General features: G+C 47.3%; 1 protein-coding gene and 1 long non-coding RNA gene across 2 annotated transcripts in view; one reads left to right on the top strand and one right to left on the bottom strand.

The window, feature by feature from the left end:
* Positions 1–20,161, top strand: part of LOC134932951 (sodium-coupled monocarboxylate transporter 1-like) — a 168,688-nt gene that overhangs the window by 81,605 nt on the left and 66,922 nt on the right. The window lies entirely within an intron of this gene.
* LOC134932952 (uncharacterized) overlaps positions 1–20,161 on the bottom strand; it is an 88,354-nt gene that overhangs the window by 29,095 nt on the left and 39,098 nt on the right. The gene's annotated exons all lie outside the window — the stretch shown is intronic.

A 20,161-nucleotide genomic window follows, 5' to 3' on the forward strand; every position in this document is an offset into this window, starting at 1 on the left:
GAGCTTCAAACTAGGAGGGCTGGAGATGTTAAACCTCCGGTCCACCGGTCTCCCACCACTTAGCTCAAGTACTTCCCCTAACGTTAAAGGAAATGGTACTAGCCCTGATTTGCTGTGACCCTGAGGTACTTGAGAGCATACCCAACAATCTGTTTGGTTCAACACGTTACCCACTAGAGAGTGATAGTCACTCAATGGATGCCGGTCCATATGGATATTAAAACTAGATTGGCATTGCTTTATGCATCCATCTTCAACCAGATTACCACAGAGCCTACAGATACAATTTTCCTCAGCTAACAATCCATCACAATTTCTTCTATCGGATCGTTTTCTGATACTCGCCTTTGCTTGTTGGATTGGTTGATCTTGGAAAACTACGCCTCCATCATCATAATCGGAACCCATTCCAGAACCTCTCTCGACCTCTATGGTACTCTCGCCGGAACAGACTGCTCTGGTCAACATCATGGTTAACATCAAAATCCGGATCACAGTCTCTTTGGGCAAGTCCATCTTTGAGGAGGAAATGGAGAAGAATGAGAAAGGGGAAAAAGAAATATCAAGGGAGAAGGGATGGGAAGTGGAGAAAAACAATAAAAGGGAGAAGGGAGTCGACAACTGCTTTCGATCTTCAAGGCTCAGGTGCCGCCTCAGTCCTCCTGGAACAGACACTCCAGTGATACAACCTCTACCGTCTGTTCCTTATCACGGGACTTCTCTGGGTCAGCAACCTTCTTGCAGTGGGATGAATGGACCCAAGTCTCTCTCTCAGCAACCTTCAATGCTGTGGTGCTAGTCAATAAGACCTGGTATGGTCCTTCCCATCTATCAATAAGACAACCTGAGCGTAGAAAATTTCGTATCATTACATAATCCCCAGGTTCAATGTCATGACAATTACTATCTGGTAAATCAGGAATCACCAACTTCAGATTATCATTTTGACTCCTCAACTGCTTACTCATGTTAATCAAGTACTTTACAGTTACTTCATTGTTACATTTCAAATCATCCTGAGGGTTAATCATGACATGCGGTTGTCGACCAAACAGAATTTCAAAAGGAGACAGATTAAGAGGGGACCTGGGAGTGGTTCTGATGCTATACAAAACAATGGGTAAAGCTTCTGGCCACGTCAATCCTGTCTCTGCCATTACTTTACTCAATTTATTTTTAATAGTGCTGTTCACTCTTTCGACCTTCGCACTCGCCTGTGGACGGTACGGAGTGTGCAGCTTGCTATCAATTCCCATCAACTTACACATTCCTTGAAAGACATCACCTGTAAAATGGGTACCCCTATCACTTTCAATTATTCTAGGGATACCATATCTACATACAAATTCCTGCACAATTTTCTTAGCTGTAAACATGGCGGTATTTGTAGCTGCTGGAAAAGCTTCGACCCAATTCGAGAAAACATCTATACAGACAAGTACATACTTTAAGTTTCTACATGGGGGCAATTGGATGAAGTCAATTTGTATTACTTGGAAAGGGCCGCCGGCAGGTGGGATATGGGAGGGTTCTGTAGGTATTGCCTTTCCAATATTCTTTCTCAGACAGGTAAGGCATGACATTGCTCTTTTACCAGCATGAGAGGAGAATCCTGGGGCGCACCAGTATGCTCTTACCAATTTGCACATCCCCTCCTTGCCTAGATGAGTCAGCCCGTGAGCTGCTTCAGCCAGACATGGAAGGTATGCCCTGGGGGCCACTGGTTTACCATGTCCATCCGTCCAGAGCCCTGAGGGCTCCTGGCCATATCCCTTTGCCTTCCAGACTGCTCTCTCTTGAGTGGAACACAAATTCTGCATCTCACACAACTTCTGTGTGTTGATGGTATTAAATACCATCAACTGTGTGGTGTCTGTCCGTATGGGGGTAGCAGCTGCAAGCTTTGCAGCTTCGTCTGCTCGGCTGTTACCAAGGGATACTGGGTCTTGGCTATACGTATGTGCTTTACATTTGATAACAGCCACTCTGTCGGGTTCCTGTATCGCTGTTAGAAGCCTTTTTATATACGCTGCATGCGCTATCGGTGTGCCAGCTGCCGTCATGAAATTTCTGAGCCGCCATAGGGCTCCGAAATCATGGACTACCCCGAACGCGTATCTAGAATCGGTGTAGATATTGGCAGACTTACCCTTAGCCAATTCACATGCTCTGGTTAGGGCGACCAGTTCAGCAACCTGGGCTGAGTGAGGTGGGCCTAGCGGTTCCGCTTCTATGGTGTCTTGGTCATCTACGACTGCGTATCCAGTACACAAGTCTCCCGAGTCTGACTGTCTGTGACAACTACCGTCCGTGTAGAACGTGAGTTCTGCATCTTCTAGTGGATTGTCACTGATGTCAGGCCTTGCGGTAAAATTTTGGGTCAAATATTCCATACAATCATGTGCATCCTCCTTTGTATAAAATCCTCCTTCCCCATCACTCTCACCTCCCACCCTTTGTGCCTGTCCAGGCACACCTGGGAGAAATGTTGCAGGGTTTAATGCGCTGCATCTCCTTATGGTGATGTTTACTGGGGCCATTAATGCCAATTCCCATCTCGTAAACCTTGCTGATGAGACATGTCTGGTTTGGGCAGAATTTAATAAGGCAGATACTGCATGTGGTGTATGGATTGTGAGGTTGTGGCCTAGCACGACATCTTCGCTTTTCGTCACTAGCAATGCTATCGCCGCAACGCTACGCAAGCATGTGGGGAGGGACCGCGCTACCGTATCTAGCTGAGCGCTGTAGTATGCAACTGGCCTGCTGGCGTCACCGTGTTTTTGTGTTAGTACACCTGCTGCGCACCCAGCACTTTCTGTTCCGTATAGTTCAAAGGGTTTCCCATAGTCTGGCATACCTAGTGCAGGTGCCTGTGTTAGACACTGTTTGAGTCTCTCAAATGCCGTTTCAGATTCGTCTGTATGCGAAATCCGATCAGGTTTGTTTGAGGAGACCATTTCCTGCAGAGGTAGTGCCAATATGGAAAACCCTGGGATCCAATTACGGCAATACCCACACATTCCTAAAAACGTTCTGATCTGTTGCTGGGTTTGTGGTAGTGTCATGTCTCTAATGGCTTGGATTCTATCAGCGGTCAGGTGTCTCAGTCCTTGTGTTAGACAGTGTCCCAAATATTTTACCTTAGCTTGGCATAATTGCAACTTGTCTTTGGAGACCTTGTGACCTGTGTCTGAAAGGTGAAACAGGAGCTGTTTCGTATCTTTCAGGGATGCCTCCAATGAATCAGAACACAGTAGTAGATCATCCACATACTGTATCAACACTGATCCACTTTCCGGTTGGAAAGACTGTAAACAATCATGCAAAGCCTGAGAAAATATACTTGGACTATCTATGAAACCTTGGGGTAATCGAGTCCACGTGTATTGGACTCCTCTGTATGTGAATGCAAACAAATATTGACTGTCAGGGTGCAGAGGTACCGAAAAGAAAGCGGAGCAGAGGTCAATAACAGTGAAAAATTTGGCAGTGGGAGGAATTTGCATTAGGATGACAGCTGGATTAGGCACTACGGGGAACTGACTCTCGACTATTTTGTTAATCCCCCTTAGATCCTGCACTAGCCTGTAACCCCTCCCCCCACTCTTTTTAACAGGGAAGATGGGACTATTTGCTGTGCTGGACGTTCTTACTAGAATGCCCTGTTGTAGCAAGCGCTCTATTACGGGAAAAACTCCTAACTCCACCTCTGGCTTCAGAGGATACTGTGGGATTTTTGGAGCTATCCTACCATCTTTTACTTGCACTACTACTGGAGCTACGTTTGCCATTAATCCAGTGTCTTGTCCATCTTTTGTCCAAAGTGAATCTGGTATCTGAGATGTCATCTCTTCTACCTGGGATGGGTTCCTATTTGTCATAATGGTGTGTGACATTAATTTTGATGGGGAGTCTAACATATCTCGTACTTCTTGAGCGTGATTCTCAGGTATGTCCAAGAATACACCTTCAGGAGTACAATAAATGACGCAACCCATTTTGCATAGTAAGTCTCTTCCCAGGAGATTGGTCGGTGCCGATACAGCCAGCAAAAAGGAATGCTTGGTGTGCAGAGGCCCTATTGTAATCTCGGCTGGTTTGCTAACAGGGTAGTGCTGGACTACTCCTGTTACTCCTATGGCTGGAACTGTCCTACTAGTGGTTCTCATGCCCACTGTCGAATTTATCACTGACTTGGCCGCCCCTGTGTCTACAAGAAAATTTAAAGTTTTACCAGCTACATTGATTGCAATCTCTGGTTCACTTCCAAGACTAGCAATCAACTTAACTGGCTGCAGATTACAGGTATGGCCACACCCCTATTGGGTATGGTGACCTCCCTGAATCCCAGTGGCAGCAACTACTTGTGGGGGAGTTAGCTGGGAACTACCAGAGGCGTGCCAATCTCTGTTCGGGGGGTATCTTTTTGTTTCCCCTGTATGTGGCTCAAAACTCCGCCTCTGTGGACCCTGCTCCCAATGTCGTGTGTGGTGTTGTTGTCTGGGGGGTTGAAAAGATCTTTGTACATTCTTTGATCTACATTCTCGTGCAAAATGTCCTGGTCTGTTACAAGAAAAACATGTTATTCCACTTGCCTTACCCACAGGATTCGGTGGTACATACGCAGGCTGCCTTGTGGTCAGCGCCTGTATACTTACGGACATCAACTTATCACTTTGCGACTCCCTGTGCCTAGTGATGTTTTTGTCGTGATCAACAGCAGCCTCTCTCAAAGTGGACACTGACAGACCTCGCCAGCATGGCTGCGTGGTCTGTACCCTAGCCTTTAATGTTTCTTTCAAACCATCCATCAGTACAGATACTGCTACTTCTCGATGGTTTGGGTTGGTCTTTATGTCTTCTATACCAGTGTATTTTGCCATTTCTGATAATGCCCGGTGGAAATATTCTGCTGCCGTTTCAGACTCCTTTTGTTTAATGGAGAATAGTTTATTCCATTTAGCAACGGCTGGGAAATATTCTTTTAGCTGCAAATTTATCCTTTTTACATTATCCTGGTCGTACACATCTGTAAGTGGTACCTCTTTGTCTAGTCCACAATCAGCCAAGAATTTAACTGGGTCGACACTGGGGGGTAAGCAAGCTCTTAGCACTACCTGCCAATCCTTATTATTGGGCTCTAAAGTGTTTCCTAGATCCCTGATATATTTTTGGCTTGCCACTAAATCCTTTCTGGGGTCTGGGAATTCAGACACTATGGTCCTTAATTCCATTCTAGTGAACGGGCAATACATGGCGATGTTCCTGATGGGTGTGACTCCTGATGCATCTGTTTTCCCATTGGGAACTACTATCACCTTAACTGGATTAACTCTTATAACTTCACTCTGTGTAGATTCTACAGCTTGGGGTGTAAGTGTTTCAGTGTAATGCATGGTGCCGTACTTACCTGATGACACGACCTCACCTATCCCTCCGCTAGGGGCCTTCACTAATCTCGTGGCTGTTGATGTGCCTACTGTAGTCTCTGAAATGGTGGCTGCAAGAGAGAGAGCTGAAATTGTTGATGGATCGTCTTCTTGATCACACTCCTGGGGAAGGTTCAAAACAGGGTACAACTTGCACGGGTTAATACTTGCATGGGTTATTTGGTTAACATCATTAACATTAACATGGTTACTAAGAGTTTTAGTTTTACAACCCAGTGCGTCTTTCTCCGTAATCAACTTCTCTCCTGATATATATGGTGGAGGAGGAGCTGTGGCTATCAGTTTCCTTACTGCCCCAGATCCTGCCGCCAGAGCCAAACCTCTCTGTATCTCACCTTCCTGGTGCCACAACTGTAAATAATCATAATGCTGAATTCGTCTCTTTGTTGGTTTTACGAGACATATCCTCCTCCTTAAATTTTGTAACACTTCCGGGCTGAAACTACCTATTCTTGGGAATTTGTCCCTGTCTTGTACAGTCATTCGTTCCCATTCATCACATAAAACCTCTGTGTGACTACCGTATTTTTCACACATAATGTATCTTGCCGACCCAACTGGTCGGTTCTCCGAATCAACCTGAACCTGGGTTGATCGCCCCCTACCTGAGCAACTGGCCCCCATCGTCTGTAGGTGTTGCTTAGTCCTCCTTGGATTTTCTGTATCAAGGTTTTCAGCAAGCCTTTACAGACAACCAAATTACTCCACAGTAGGCCGGCGGTGGCGGTTTACCGAGTACCCCACTCACTCGCCCACCTCGACCAATACGACCTGATCACACCGATGTGGTGCTGGCGTACTCGATACAGGGCCCCTATGGAACCTTCAGTTTACTGGAACATATGAGGGATACCCGCAGGACACTTACTCTTTCCAGTAAACGTTGGGGTTGTTAGATAGTTCCTGAGTGACCAGCGAACTTCCCTTCCAAAAATAAAAAATTACACAAATCACGTCAGAATGTACAAATAGCGTTTATGACCTTCGTACACAAATAGTACCGGTCAGGTTTACTAATGCACACAATTACGTGCGGTACAATCGTTCAGCACATAAGCAACTAATCTTATGTGCGGAGCGACCAGTGGAATCGAAAATTTCGGCTGCGAATTCCTTCAGCCAGAGCTTAATGGCCTATATGGGTTCTGCACCAACACCCCAGGCGTTGTGCCACTGGACTTTTATAGCGGACCTTTTTACCTTATGACCTCCTGGTCTTGTTACCTTATGACCTCCTGGTCTTGTTACACCTTATGGTCCGCTATACTCTAATGCTCAAATATTTATTTAACCAGAGATGCCTCCCTAGCCACCGTATATGTCACTTACACGTATGTTCCTTGACGAGTACTCGGCTTTCCTTTTGGTTCCCCCTTTAAAATTGTATAAACACACTCACTCAACACATGTACACTTTTGTTTCTACCTCTATTTCTGCGCAGAAATTGTCTTCAGGCCAAGAGTGTTACCAATTAGGAGCAGGATCTGTTAAACTAAATTTCAGATTTTCCAAAAATAGATTTGCGTTATTTACCGCGTCGCGTTATCTACCGCTGTGCGTTACTTATCGCCTTTGCGCCACTTATCGCTTTTGCGCTACTTATCGCTTTTGCGCTAATTCAACTTTATCACAACTTGAGCTACGTGGGCGTAACCAGACGCTACGTTGCGTAATGTACGCTGCGTGCGTCTGCCTTTCGGATTGCGTACGCTAGTCTTTGTTAGCGACACGTGTACGCAATGCAGAGGATCCACCGTAACACAATATTTATCAATGTAGATGATCCCTGATCATCCACCGCAATCCACACTGCACACTGGCTGCCTCGTCTCTAAGACAAAACCGTGTTCTATACTTTAATTATTACTTTTACTATTAAATAACAGCAAATCTCTTTTTGCACTTTCTATCAACTATAAAATTGGCAAACAGGAATAGTGATATACGAAAAATGAAATATACAAGTGGAAAGAAATGCAGGTATATGCGTGCGTACGCAAGACAAAAGAAAAATAAACAGTTTTAAAAGACACAAGCGTTTTGTTCTTACTTCCGGTTACCGGGTTCCTTCAGCACTCTTTACCTAAGCGAAGCAGACGCTTATCCCGTCAGCAACTGTGAGACAACCTCCCACCCTTTTGCTGGGGGATAAAGTCTGCTGATCTACCTAGTGCAGATGTGAAAAGGACCGGGCGAGCCCGCAATTGACAATGCTAAATTCCTATGTCGTATAAACAACCCTTATGAAGCTAAGAACACTGTACGCTGTTTACTTAAGAAATACCGTAATGGTACGCTATTTGCGTAACGATCGCTCAGCCGTAGGCGAGACGCTCAAGCGTCACGTTCGCTCACGGCCCAGCGATCACAGGACACGTTAATGGTTATGTCTAGGGGAAAGATTCGCTATGGCGTAGCATACACTCGAGACCACGAGGAGGTCACCAGCGATGCAGACGCTCACAACACTATACCTTGATATTAAACCTTATACCGACGAAACACACAGAATACCTTTAATGTGAGTACAGGGTGTAAATGCAACTTTGTGTAGCCTGACTACCTACAAAGCTGTTTGAGCGTCACCGACGCTCAAGTGAACACTTAACACTATAGTAAATACACAGATACTGTTTTAGGGTTCCGAAGCCTATTATCTGTATTATATCTAGTATACTTGTAAAAGAGTAACACAGTACAAATGATACACTACAATATAACAAAGACTTCCTAACCAAACACCTAACTAAGGGATAAACTACAATACTATCCTGGCCTAACACAATACAATACAATACTATAAAGTTTAGTCTAGGGGAGTTACGAGAGAAAAGAGAAAATAGAGAGAGAGAGATAGACACAGAGGGAGAGAGAGGAATTGGCTCACAGAAAGACAATGATTACGGAGAGAACTTACGCACAAAGGGTATGATCGCCTGCGCCTCGATATCCAGCTCCCGATTATCAGCAGATAACCGTTGATGAGAGAGTGAGAGCTGGATGTGGTCGGCCTGCCTATTTATGCCCCACACACAATGCAATCTCCTGGTCCTACAATCCTTCAGTTTATTGGACACAGGAATTCGGCCCTGTACTGTAACCAAAGGTCATAGGTTGATTCATACAGGTGGGCTGTGCTGAGTTTAAACGGCTCAGGTGGGTGGGAAACTGGGTTTCCCGCCGCATACCTGAGTATGGGTAAATAATAGAAATGGACATAAACTTCTTATGTTCATAACTATTCGCACGAGCGATTAATACGCTCCAAACCAACACCGGAATATTGCTAATTAAATACTCTTCCGATGGGTACCAAATACTGCTGTATGACTCCTGTTAGACCCTTCGTACAATACAAAGAGGGATTCCTCCGCTCAGGGACATTCTATCTAAACCAAACTTACAGAAACTATTGAGGGGAACATGATCTATAAACGACATTAATTGTGAACTTTTGTAACGAATGAGTCGCACGCTACGATCACATAAACTCTACCGTAAATGCGCATACTGCGCGTGCGAGTGCACGCTATTGCGGGTATGCGCTTCCACGGGAGAGCGTACGCATGCGCAGCACGGACCAGTGTGCGGTGAAAATATGGCAGTGTGCATTGAGACATTTTTCTGACTTCGACAGTGTGTGTGTGTGTGTGTGTGTGTGTGTGTGTGTGGAGTGTTTGGTGGTCTCCTTTAGCTATGTCCATGGACACTGTGTCATATGCTGTAGAGGATTTATCCTCCCAGGATGATCCCATTCCATGTAATCAGGGTAGCACTGGTTTAGCACAGATACCAGCAGGGGAACAGAGTGGTTTTCCTCTATCAAATCTTGGATTTCTCAGATTTCTGACAGTGTTGCAAGAAATGAATCTGCAACCCAGGTATTACAGAGCTCTATGGCCGTGTGCAATTGTTGATAGAGGCTATCAGGGATGTGTTAAATGTTAATGATACCACACCTGAGCAGGTTGAGGAAGCTTTTTCACTGAAAATAAAAAAGCCTCGCTAACCTTCCCTGCGTCAAAGGAATTGAATGCTATATTTGAAAAAGCATGGAAAAACCCTGAGAAAAAATTCCAGGTCCCTAAAAGGGTCCAGGTGGCTTTTCCTTTCCCTGAGGAGGATAGGAAAAAATGGGAAAACCTGACGATTGTTGACGCCTCTGTGTCCAGACTCTCAAAGAAGGTGGTTTTACCTGTTCCAGGATCTACCGCCTTAAAGGAGCCGGCTGATAGGAAAATTGATAATACGCTTAAATCAATGTATACTGCTTCAGGGGCCATATTACGTCCCACTATTGCTACTGCATGGATTGCAAAGGCAATAGTAAAGTGGTCGGCTACCTTACTTGAGGATTTGGATACGATGGATAGGGATGACGTTGCATTGTATTTACGCAACATACATGAATCTGCAGGTTTTATGGTAGAGTCCATGAAAGACCTGGGTTCCATGGCTGCGGGAATATCTTTCATGTCTGTTTCAGCTCGTCGGGGACTGTGGCTGCGCCAGTGGTCAGCCGACGCGGAATCCAGAAGAAGTGTGGAGTCCCTACCCTATACAGGTCAGGCTCTCTTTGGGGAAGCTCTAGACCCGTGGATATCTACCGCAACAGCGGGTAAGTCTCCGTTTCTTCCCTCAGCAGCACCTGCTCTGAAGAAATCTTTCTCTCCAGCTGCAACTCAGTCCTTTCGGCCTAACAAACCTAGAAAGGCCAGAACACCCAATACCTTCTTTAGGGGAGGTCGGGTTAAGTCCAAGAAACCTGCCGCTGCAGATTCCCAGGAACAAAAGCCTACATCGGGTACGCCTAAGTCCTCCGCATGACGGTGGACTGCACACCACGGTGGTGGGGCCAGTAGGAGCAAGACTCAGACATTTCAGTCATGTCTGGGTATCGTCCGGCCTGGATCCTTGGGTGATAGATATTGTGTCTCAGGGATACAGGCTGGAATTTCAAAGTCTCCCTCCTCATCGCTTTTTCAAGTCAGGCTTACCAACTCTGTTGGAGGACAGCACAGTACTACAAGACACTGTCCAAAAGCTGGTGGAGACACAGGTCGTTGTGCCAGTGCCACCTCACATGCTGACCAAAGGTTACTATTTAAACCTTTTCGTGGTACCAAAACCTAAAATCATTGAACCCCTTTCTAAAGGAGTTCAAGATTAAGTCTCTCAGGGCGGTGATATCAGGTCTGGAAGAATGGGAATTCCTGGTATCACTGGATATCAAGGATACGTACCTCCACATTCGGATCTGGCTGCCGCCTCATGCTTATCTCCGCTTTGCATTGCAGGACTGTCATTTCCAGTTCCAGGCCCTGCCATTCGGCCTCTCCACAACACAGAGGGTGTTTACCAAGGTGATGGTGGAAATGATGATTCTCCTCCGCAAGCGAGGTGTGAACATCATTCCATATCTGGACGATCTGCTGATAAAGGCATCGTCCATGGAGAAGCTACTGCAGTCCATTGTTCTCACAACACGACTGCTCTAGTGTCAAGGTTGGATTCTGAACCTTCCAAAGTCACATTTGGAACCAACCCAGAGGTTGTCCTTTCTGGGAATGATCCTGGATACGGAAGTGCAGAGGGTGTTTCTTCCGCAGGAAAAGGCGTTGGTGATACAAGCTATGGTCCGGGATGTCCTGAAGCCACCCCGGGTGTCAGTTCATCAATGCATTCGCCTATTGGGAAAGATGGTGGCCTCTTACAAGGCTCTCCAGTATGGGAGGTTCCACGCGCGGACCTTCCAACTGGATCTCCTGGACAAGTGGTCGGGATCTCACCTCCACATGCACCAGGGAATTCGTCTGTCACCAAGGGCAAGGATTTCACTCCTCTGGTGGCTCCAATTACCTCACCTTCTGGAGGGCCACAGGTTCGGGATTCAGGCGTGGGTCCTTCTAACCACGGATGCGAGCCTCTGGGGCTAGGGAGCAGTCACTCAAGGAGTAACCTTCAAGGACGGTGGTCAAGCCTGGAAGCCGGCCTGCCCATCAACATCCTGGAACTAAGTGCCGTCTACAACGGTCTTCTTCAGGCGGCCCCTCGTCAGAGAAATCGGGCCATTCAAGTGCAGTCGGACAATGTAACAACAGTAAAAAACAGAACCAAATATTACGCCCAGGCGCTCACAAAACAAATATGCACTTCCCTCAGATTTTTGATGCAGTAGATCTGGGGGTTTCTTCCTTTCAATTTTCAAGATGTATTCATATGCATGAAAGAAAACACAAGACATACACCCCGATCCTCGTGTATTACTGTGAGGTAATATTGATATTCACTCTATGCAATTTCCCATAGAACAATAAGAGAGTAACGGGGAGTCCGCCCTTCCAGGACACTTACAACAATGCAGATGGAACACGCATATCAATAAGATCTTTGTGGTTAATCATCCATCACCATGTGAGCAAAGAATACCGGGGTTGCCCCCTATATAAGGCACTCACGATTTTGCTGATACACAATATGCACGTAAGGTGGGTCTTTTCCTTTCCACTCCTTATTTTAAAAGGCCATGCACTTTTCTCCAAAAGAAATATATCGGAGAAGATGTTGAAGTAAAAAAATATTTTTTTATTTTAACAAACAAACATCAGGTAAAAGCAAATGGTGATCGTACCTGAGTGGATAGAGGTGGTAGGTGTTATACAGAAATAACGGGGCCCCGTTAGTCTGGTCTCCTTCAATCTCCACAAGGGTACGTGTATCCGTCCAGTGCAGGCCTACCCACCAACGTGGGTCCTTGACAAAGACCCTGGCGTTTGGTTCTGTTTTTTGGTGCATCTGTTTGTGTGGAACTGTTGTGATTCCATATCCAATTAATGTTCAGGCTGCAACACATTAGCGCACAGTGGCTTACATAAACCGACAAGGCAGAACGAAGAGCAGAGAGGCAAAGTCAGAGGTGACAAGAATACTCCTCTGGACAGAAAAACACGTGTTAGCATTGTCAGCCATCTTCATTCCGGGAGTAGACAACTGGGAAGCAGACTTCCTCAGCAGACAAGATCTCCATCCAGGAGAGTGGGGTCTCCATCCGGAGGTGTTCAAGGAAATAACAGATCTTTGGGGACTACCCCAAATAGACATGATGGCCTCTCGTCTCAACAAGAAGCTTCGTCGTTATTGTTCCAGGTCGAGGGACCCACATCAGTGGCAGTGGACGCCCTGGTGTCTCCGTGTGTGTTCCAGTCAGTGAACGTATTTCCACCACTCCCACTCATCCCAAGAATCCTAAAACTCATAAGGAGAACAAGGGTTCAAGCGATCCTCATTGCCCCAGACTGGCCAAGAAGGGCTTGGTACGCGGACCTTCTGAATCCACTGCAAGAAGAGCCGAGGCCTCTTCCTCTTCGGGAGGACCTGCTGCAGCAGGGGCCATTCGCCTATCAAGACTTACCGCGGCTATGTTTGACGGCATGAAAGTTGAGCGCCTGATACTTGCTCGGAAGGGTATTCCGAAGAAGGTTAATCCTACCCTCATACAGGCTAGGAAAGGGGTAATGTCTAAACATTACCATCATATTTGGAAGAAATATGTCTCTTGGTGTGAATCCAAGAAGTTTCCTTTGGTGGATTTTCAACTGGGACGTTTCCTCCTATTCCTGCAAGCAGGAGTGGATATGGGCCTGAGGTTGGGTTCTGTAAAGGTCCAAATTTTGCCCCTATCCATTTTCTTTCTGAAGCAAATGGCTCCCTGAGGATCAGACCTTTTTGAAGGGAGTTCTGCATATCCAACCTCCCTTTGTACCGCCTACGGCACCCTGGGACCTTAACGTGGTGTTGCAATTCCTTCGGTCGGATTGGTTTGAGCCTCTACAAGAGGTTGGGGTCAAGTTTTTTACATGGAAGGCTGTCACGTTGTTGGCCTTAGCTTCTGATAGATGTGTGTCCGAGCTGGGGGCTTTATCATGTAAAAGCCCTTACTTGATCATCCACGAAGATGGAGCTGAGCTCCAGACACGTCAGCAGTTTCTTCCGAAGGTTGTGTCGGCATTTCATATCAACCAACCTATTGTGGTGCCAGTGGCTACTGACTCCTCAATCACATCAAAGTCCTTGGATGTTGTAAGGGCTCTGAAGATTTATGTGAAGAGAACTTCTCGTCACAGAAAGTCGGACTCTCTGTTCGTCCTATATGATCCCAAGAAAATTGGGTGTCCTGCTTCTAAGCAGACGATCTCTCGCTGGATCAGGTTCACTATCCAGCATGCTTATTCTACGGCAGGACTGCCGTGTCCAAAATCTTTTAAGGCCCACTCTACTCGTAATGTGGGGTCTTCCTGGGCAGCTGCCTGGGGTGTCTCGGCAGTGCAACTTTGCCGAGCTGCAACTTGGTCTGGGTCGAACACGTTTGCAAAGTTTTACAAGTTCGATACTTCTGGCCTCTGATGATCTGAAGTTCAGTCAATCAGTTCTGCAGGAGCCTCCGCGCTCTCCCTCCCGTTCTGGGAGCTTTGGTACTAATGTGGACCCCAGCATCCTCTACGGACTACGAGAAAATGATTTACAGGTAGGTACCAAAAATAAGAATTTACTCATCGGTAATTCTATTTCTCGTAGTCCGTAGTGGATGCTGGGACTCCGTAAGGACCATGGGGAATAGCGGCTCAGCAGGAGACTGGGCACAACTATAAAGAAAGCTTTAGACTACTGGTGTGCACTGGCTCCTCCCACTATGACCCTCCTCCAGACTTCAGTTAGGATACTGTGCCCGGAAGAGCTGACACAATAAGAAATGATTTTGAATCCGGGTAAGACTCATACCAGCCACACCAATCACACCGTATAACTCGTGATACAATATCCAGTTAACAGTATGATAACAACTGAGCCTCTCAACAGATGGCTCAACAATAACCCTTTAGTTAACAATAACTATATACAAGTATTGCAGACAATCCGCACTTGGGATGGGCGCCCAGCATCTACTACGGACTACGAGAAATAGAATTACCGGTGAGTAAATTCTTATTTTCTCTGACGTCCTAAGTGGATGCTGGGACTCCGTAAGGACCATGGGGATTATACCAAAGCTTCCAAACGGGCGGGCGAGTGCGGATGACTCTGCAGCACCGAATGGGCAAACTCTAGGTCCTCCTCAGCCAGGGTGTCAAACTTGTAGAATTTTGCAAATGTGTTTGACCCCGACCAAGTAGCTGCTCGGCAAAGTTGTAGAGCCGAGACCCCTCGGGCAGCCGCCCAAGAAGAGCCCACCTTCCTCGTGGAATGGGCTTTCACTGATTTAGGATGCGGCAGTCCAGCCGCCGAATGTGCAAGCTGAATCGTACTACAGATCCAGCGAGCAATAGTCTGCTTTGAAGCAGGTGCACCCAACTTGTTGGGCGCATACAGGATACATAGCGAGTCAGTCTTTCTGACTCCAGCTGTCCTGGAAACATAAATTTTCAGGGCCCTGACTACGTCCAACAACTTGGAAGCCTCCAAGTCTTTAGTAGCCGCAGGCACCATGATAGGTTGGTTCAGATGAAAGGCTGATACCACCTTAGGGAGAAATTGGGGATGAGTCCTCAATTCTGCCCTATCCATATGGAAAATCAGATAAGGGCTTTTACATGACAAAGCCGCCAATTCTGATACACGCCTGGCCGAAGCCAAGGCCAACAACATGACCACTTTCCACGTGAGATATTTCAATTCCACGGGCTTAAGTGGCTCAAACCAATGTGACTTTAGGAAATCCAACACCACGTTGAGATCCCAAGGTGCCACTGGAGGCACAAAAGGGGGCTGAATATGCAGCACTCCCTTAACAAAAGTTTGAACTTCAGGTACTGAAGCCAGTTCTCTCTGTAAGAAAATCGATAGAGCCGAAATCTGGACCTTAATGGAACCCAATTTTAGGCCTATAGTCACCCCTGACTGTAGAAAGTGCAGGAAACGGGCCAGCTGAAATTCTTCCGTTGGGGCCTTCCTGGCCTCACACCATGCAACATATTTTCGCCATATGCGGTGATAATGGTTTGCGGTTACTTCTTTCCTAGCTTTAATCAGCGAAGGAATGACTTCCTCCGGAATGCCCTTTTCCTTCAGGATCCGGTGTTCAACCGCCATGCCGTCAAACGCAGCCGCGGTAAGTCTTGGAACAGACAGGGCCCCTGCTGCAGCAGGTCCTGTCTGAGCGGCAGAGGCCATGGGTCCTCTGAGATCATTTCTTGAAGTTCCGGGTACCAAGCTCTACTTGGCCAATCCGGAACAATGAGTATAGTTCTTACTCCTCTTCTCCTTATTATCCTCAGTACCTTTGGTATGAGAGGAAGAGGAGAAAACACATAAACCGACCGGTACACCCACGGTGTCACTAGAGCGTCCACAGCTATCGCCTGCGGGTCTCTTGACCTGGCGCAGTACTTTTCTAGCTTTTTGTTTAGGCGGGACGCCATCATGTCCACCTGTGGCCTTTCCCAACAGTTTACAATCATTTGGAAGACTTCCGGATGAAGTCCCCACTCTCCCGGGTGGAGGTCGTGCCTGCTGAGGAAGTCTGCTTCCCAGTTGTCCACTCCCGGAATGAACACTGCTGACAGTGCTAACACGTGATTTTCCGCCCATCGGAGAATCCTTGTGGCTTCTGCCATCGCCGTCCTGCTTCTCGTGCCGCCCTGTCGGTTTACATGGGCGACCGCCGTGATGTTGTCTGACTGGATCAGTACCGGCTGGTTTTGAAGCAGGGGTTTTGCCTGACTCAGGGCATTGTAAATGGCCCTTAGTTCCAGAATATTTATGTGCAGGGAAGTCTCCTGACTTGACCATAGTCCTTGGAAGTTTCTTCCCTGTGTGACTGCCCCCCAGCCTCGAAGGCTGGCATCCGTGGTCACCAGGACCCAGTCCTGTATGCCGAATCTGCGGCCCTCTTGAAGATGAGCACTCTGCAGCCACCACAGCAGAGACACCCTTGTCCTTGGAGACAGGGTTATCAGCCGATGCATCTGAAGATGCGATCCGGACCACTTGTCCAACAGGTCCCACTGAAAGGTTCTTGCATGGAACCTGCCGAATGGAATTGCTTCGTAGGAAGCTACCATCTTTCCCAGGATCCGCGTGCAGTGATGCACCGACACCTGTTTTGGTTTTAGGAGGCCTCTGACTAGAGATGACAGCTCCTTGGCCTTCTCCTCCGGGAGAAACACTTTTTTCTGTTCTGTGTCCAGAACCATCCCCAGGAACAGTAGACGTGTCGTAGGGACCAGCTGTGACTTTGGAATATTTAGAATCCAGCCGTGCTGTTGTAGCACCTCCCGAGATAGTGCTACCCCGACCAACAACTGCTCCCTGGACCTCGCCTTTATCAGGAGATCGTCCAAGTACGGGATAATTAAAACTCCCTTCTTTCGAAGGAGTATCATCATTTCGGCCATTAACTTGGTAAAGACCCTCGGAGCCGTGGATAGACCGAACGGCAACGTCTGGAATTGGTAATGACAATCCTGTACCACAAATCTGAGGTACTCCTGGTAAGGATGGTAAATGGGGACATGCAGGTAAGCATCCTTGATGTCCAGTGATACCATGTAATCCCCCTCGTCCAGGCTTGCAATAACCGCCCTGAGCGATTCCATCTTGAACTTGAATTTTTTTTATATATGTGTTCAAGGATTTCAAATTTAAAATGGGTCTCACCGAACCGTCCGGTTTCGGTACCACAAACATTGTGGAATAGTAACCCCGTCCTTGTTGAAGTAGGGGCACCTTTACTATCACCTGTTGTGAATACAGCTTGTGAATTGCCTGTAACACTGCCTCCCTGCCTGAGGGAGTGGTTGGTAAGGCAGATTTAAGGAAACGGCGGGGGGGAGACGTCTCGAATTCCAGCTTGTACCCCTGAGATACTACTTGAAAGATCCAGGGATCCACCCGTGAGCGAGCCCACTGATTGCTGAAATATTTGAGACGGGCCCCCACCGTACCTGGCTCCGCCTGTGGAGCCCCAGCGTCATGCTGTGGACTTAGAGGAAGCGGGGGAGGACTTTTGCTCCTGGGAACTGGCTGTATGCTGCAGCTTTTTCCCCCTACCTCTGCCTCTGGGCAGAACGGACGCGCCCTTAACCCGCTTGCCCCTATTGGGCCGAAAGGACTGTACCTGATAATACGATGCTTTCTTTGGCTGTGAGGGAACATGGGGTAAAAATGTAGACTTCCCAGCTGTTGCTGTGGAAACGAGGTCCGAGAGACTATCCCCGAACAACTCCTCACCCTTATAAGGCAGAACTTCCATGTGCCTTTTGGAATCTGCATCTCCTGTCCACTGCCGAGTCCATAACCCTCTCCTGGCAGAAATGGACATTGCACTAATTTTAGATGCCAGCCGGCAAATATCCCTCTGTGCATCCCTCATGTATAAAAGTGCGTCTTTAATATGCTCTACGGTTAGCAATATAGTGTCCCTGTCTAGGGTATCAATATTTTCCGACAGAGAATCTGACCATGCAGCTGCAGCACTGCACATCCATGCTGAAGCAATAGCTGGTCTCAGTATAACACCTGTGTGTGTGTATATATAGACTTCAGGATAGCCTCCTGTTTTCTATCAGCAGATTCCTTCAGGGCGGCCGTATCCGGAGACGGTAGTGCCACCTTCTTTGACAAGCGTGTGAGCGCTTTATCCACCCTAGGGGATGTTTCCCAATGTGCCCTATCCTCTGGCGGGAAAGGGTACGCCATTAGTAACCTCTTAGAAATTACCAGTTTCTTATCAGGGGAAGCCCACGCTTCTTCACACACTTCATTCAACTCTTCAGATGGAGGAAAAGCTACTGGTAGTTTTTTCTCTCCAAACATAATACCCTTTTTTGTAGTACCGGGGGTAACATCAGAAATGTGCAACACATTTTTCATTGCCTCAATCATGTAACGTGTGGCCCTACTGGAAGTTACATTAGTCTCATCGTCGTCGACACTGGAGTCAGTATCCGTGTCGACATCTGTGTCTGCCATCTGAGGTAGCGGGCGTTTTAGAGCCCCTGATGGCTTTTGAGACGCCTGGGCAGGCACAGGCTGAGAAGCCGGCTGTCCCACATTTGGTATGTCGTCAAACCTTTTATGCAAGGAGTCGACACTGTCGCCTAATTTCTTCCACAGCACCATCCACTCAGGTGTCGACCCCGCAGGGGGTGACAACACATTTATAGGCATCTGCTCCGCCTCCACATAAGCCTCCTCATCAAACATGTCGACACAGCCGTACCGACACACCGCACACACACAGGGAATGCTCTGACAGAGGACAGGACCCCACAAAGCCCTTTGGGGAGACAGAGAGAGAGTATGCCAGCACACACCAGAGCGCTATATAACACAGGGATCCCACTATAAATAAGTGTTTTTCCCCTATAGCTGCTTATATTATATATACTGCGCCTAAATGTAGTGCCCCCCCTCTCTTTTTTACCCTTCTGTAGCTTGTACACTTCAGGGGAGAGCCAGGGAGCGTCCTTCCAGCGGAGCTGTGAGGGAAAAATGGCGCCAGTGTGCTGAGGGAGATGGCCCCGCCCCTTTTCCGGCGGACTTCTCCCGCTTTTTCTGGAATTCTGGCAGGGGTATTTTTACACCTATATAGCCTTCCTGACTATATATGGTGTAGATTTGCCAGCCAAGGTGTATTATATTGCCCTCAGGGCGCCCCCCCCCCCCCCAGCACCCTGCACCCATCAGTGACCGGAGTGTGAGGTGTGCATGAGGAGCAATGGCGCACAGCTGCAGTGCTGTGCGCTACCTTGTTGAAGACTGAAGTCTTCTGCCGCCGATTTTCCGGAACACTTCTTGCTTCTGGCTCTGTAAGGGGGCCGGCGGCGCGGCTCCGGGAACGAACACCAAGGTCGGGTCCTGCGGTCGATCCCTCTGGAGCTAATGGTGTCCAGTAGCCTAAGAAGCCCAAACTACCACCAGTTAGGTAGGTTCGCTTCTTCTCCCCTTAGTCCCTCGCTGCAGTGAGTCTGTTGCCAGCAGATCTCACTGTAAAATAACAAACCTAAAATATACTTTCTTTCTAGGAGCTCAGGAGAGCCCCTAGTGTGCATCCAGCTCAGCCGGGCACAAGATTCTAACTGAAGTCTGGAGGAGGGTCATAGTGGGAGGAGCCAGTGCACACCAGTAGTCTAAAGCTTTCTTTATAGTTGTGCCCAGTCTCCTGCGGAGCCGCTATTCCCCATGGTCCTTATGGAGTCCCAGCATCCACTTAGGACGTCAGAGAAATCCTATTTTTGTGTGCAATTATTATTATTATTATAAATAATAATAATAATAATAATAATAATAACCGTTTCCTATATAACGCAGCATATTCCATTGTGCTTGGGCCGTTACAGTATATACCATGAGTATCATGGCAGTGTGTACAGTGTTTGTCACTCTTGCCCATTTTGCAATGGGACTAAGCTGTGCAATACGACAGACATGTTGACATTGACCATAAATCCCATTTTTGGTGGACTGTGCCGTTGTCCAACCCACAGGCCGTAATGTCCCAAGGTGGGGTGGGGGGCAGGTGGGAGGCGGTGAATAGACATTATACCGGTCAGCCGGTATCAAGTGATTGACACGATAATTGTATAGGGGTGTTCCTAGCTTGATTCCTGAAGAACAATCTGCAGTATAATACATTTAACGATTTTGTGCAGAAATATCAGGTACTTTAATATCCCCAGTTTATATGATATAGGACATAAGAAAATAGTTA

This window comes from Pseudophryne corroboree, chromosome 6 (assembly GCF_028390025.1).
Source record: "Pseudophryne corroboree isolate aPseCor3 chromosome 6, aPseCor3.hap2, whole genome shotgun sequence".
Lineage (NCBI taxonomy): Eukaryota > Metazoa > Chordata > Amphibia > Anura > Myobatrachidae > Pseudophryne > Pseudophryne corroboree.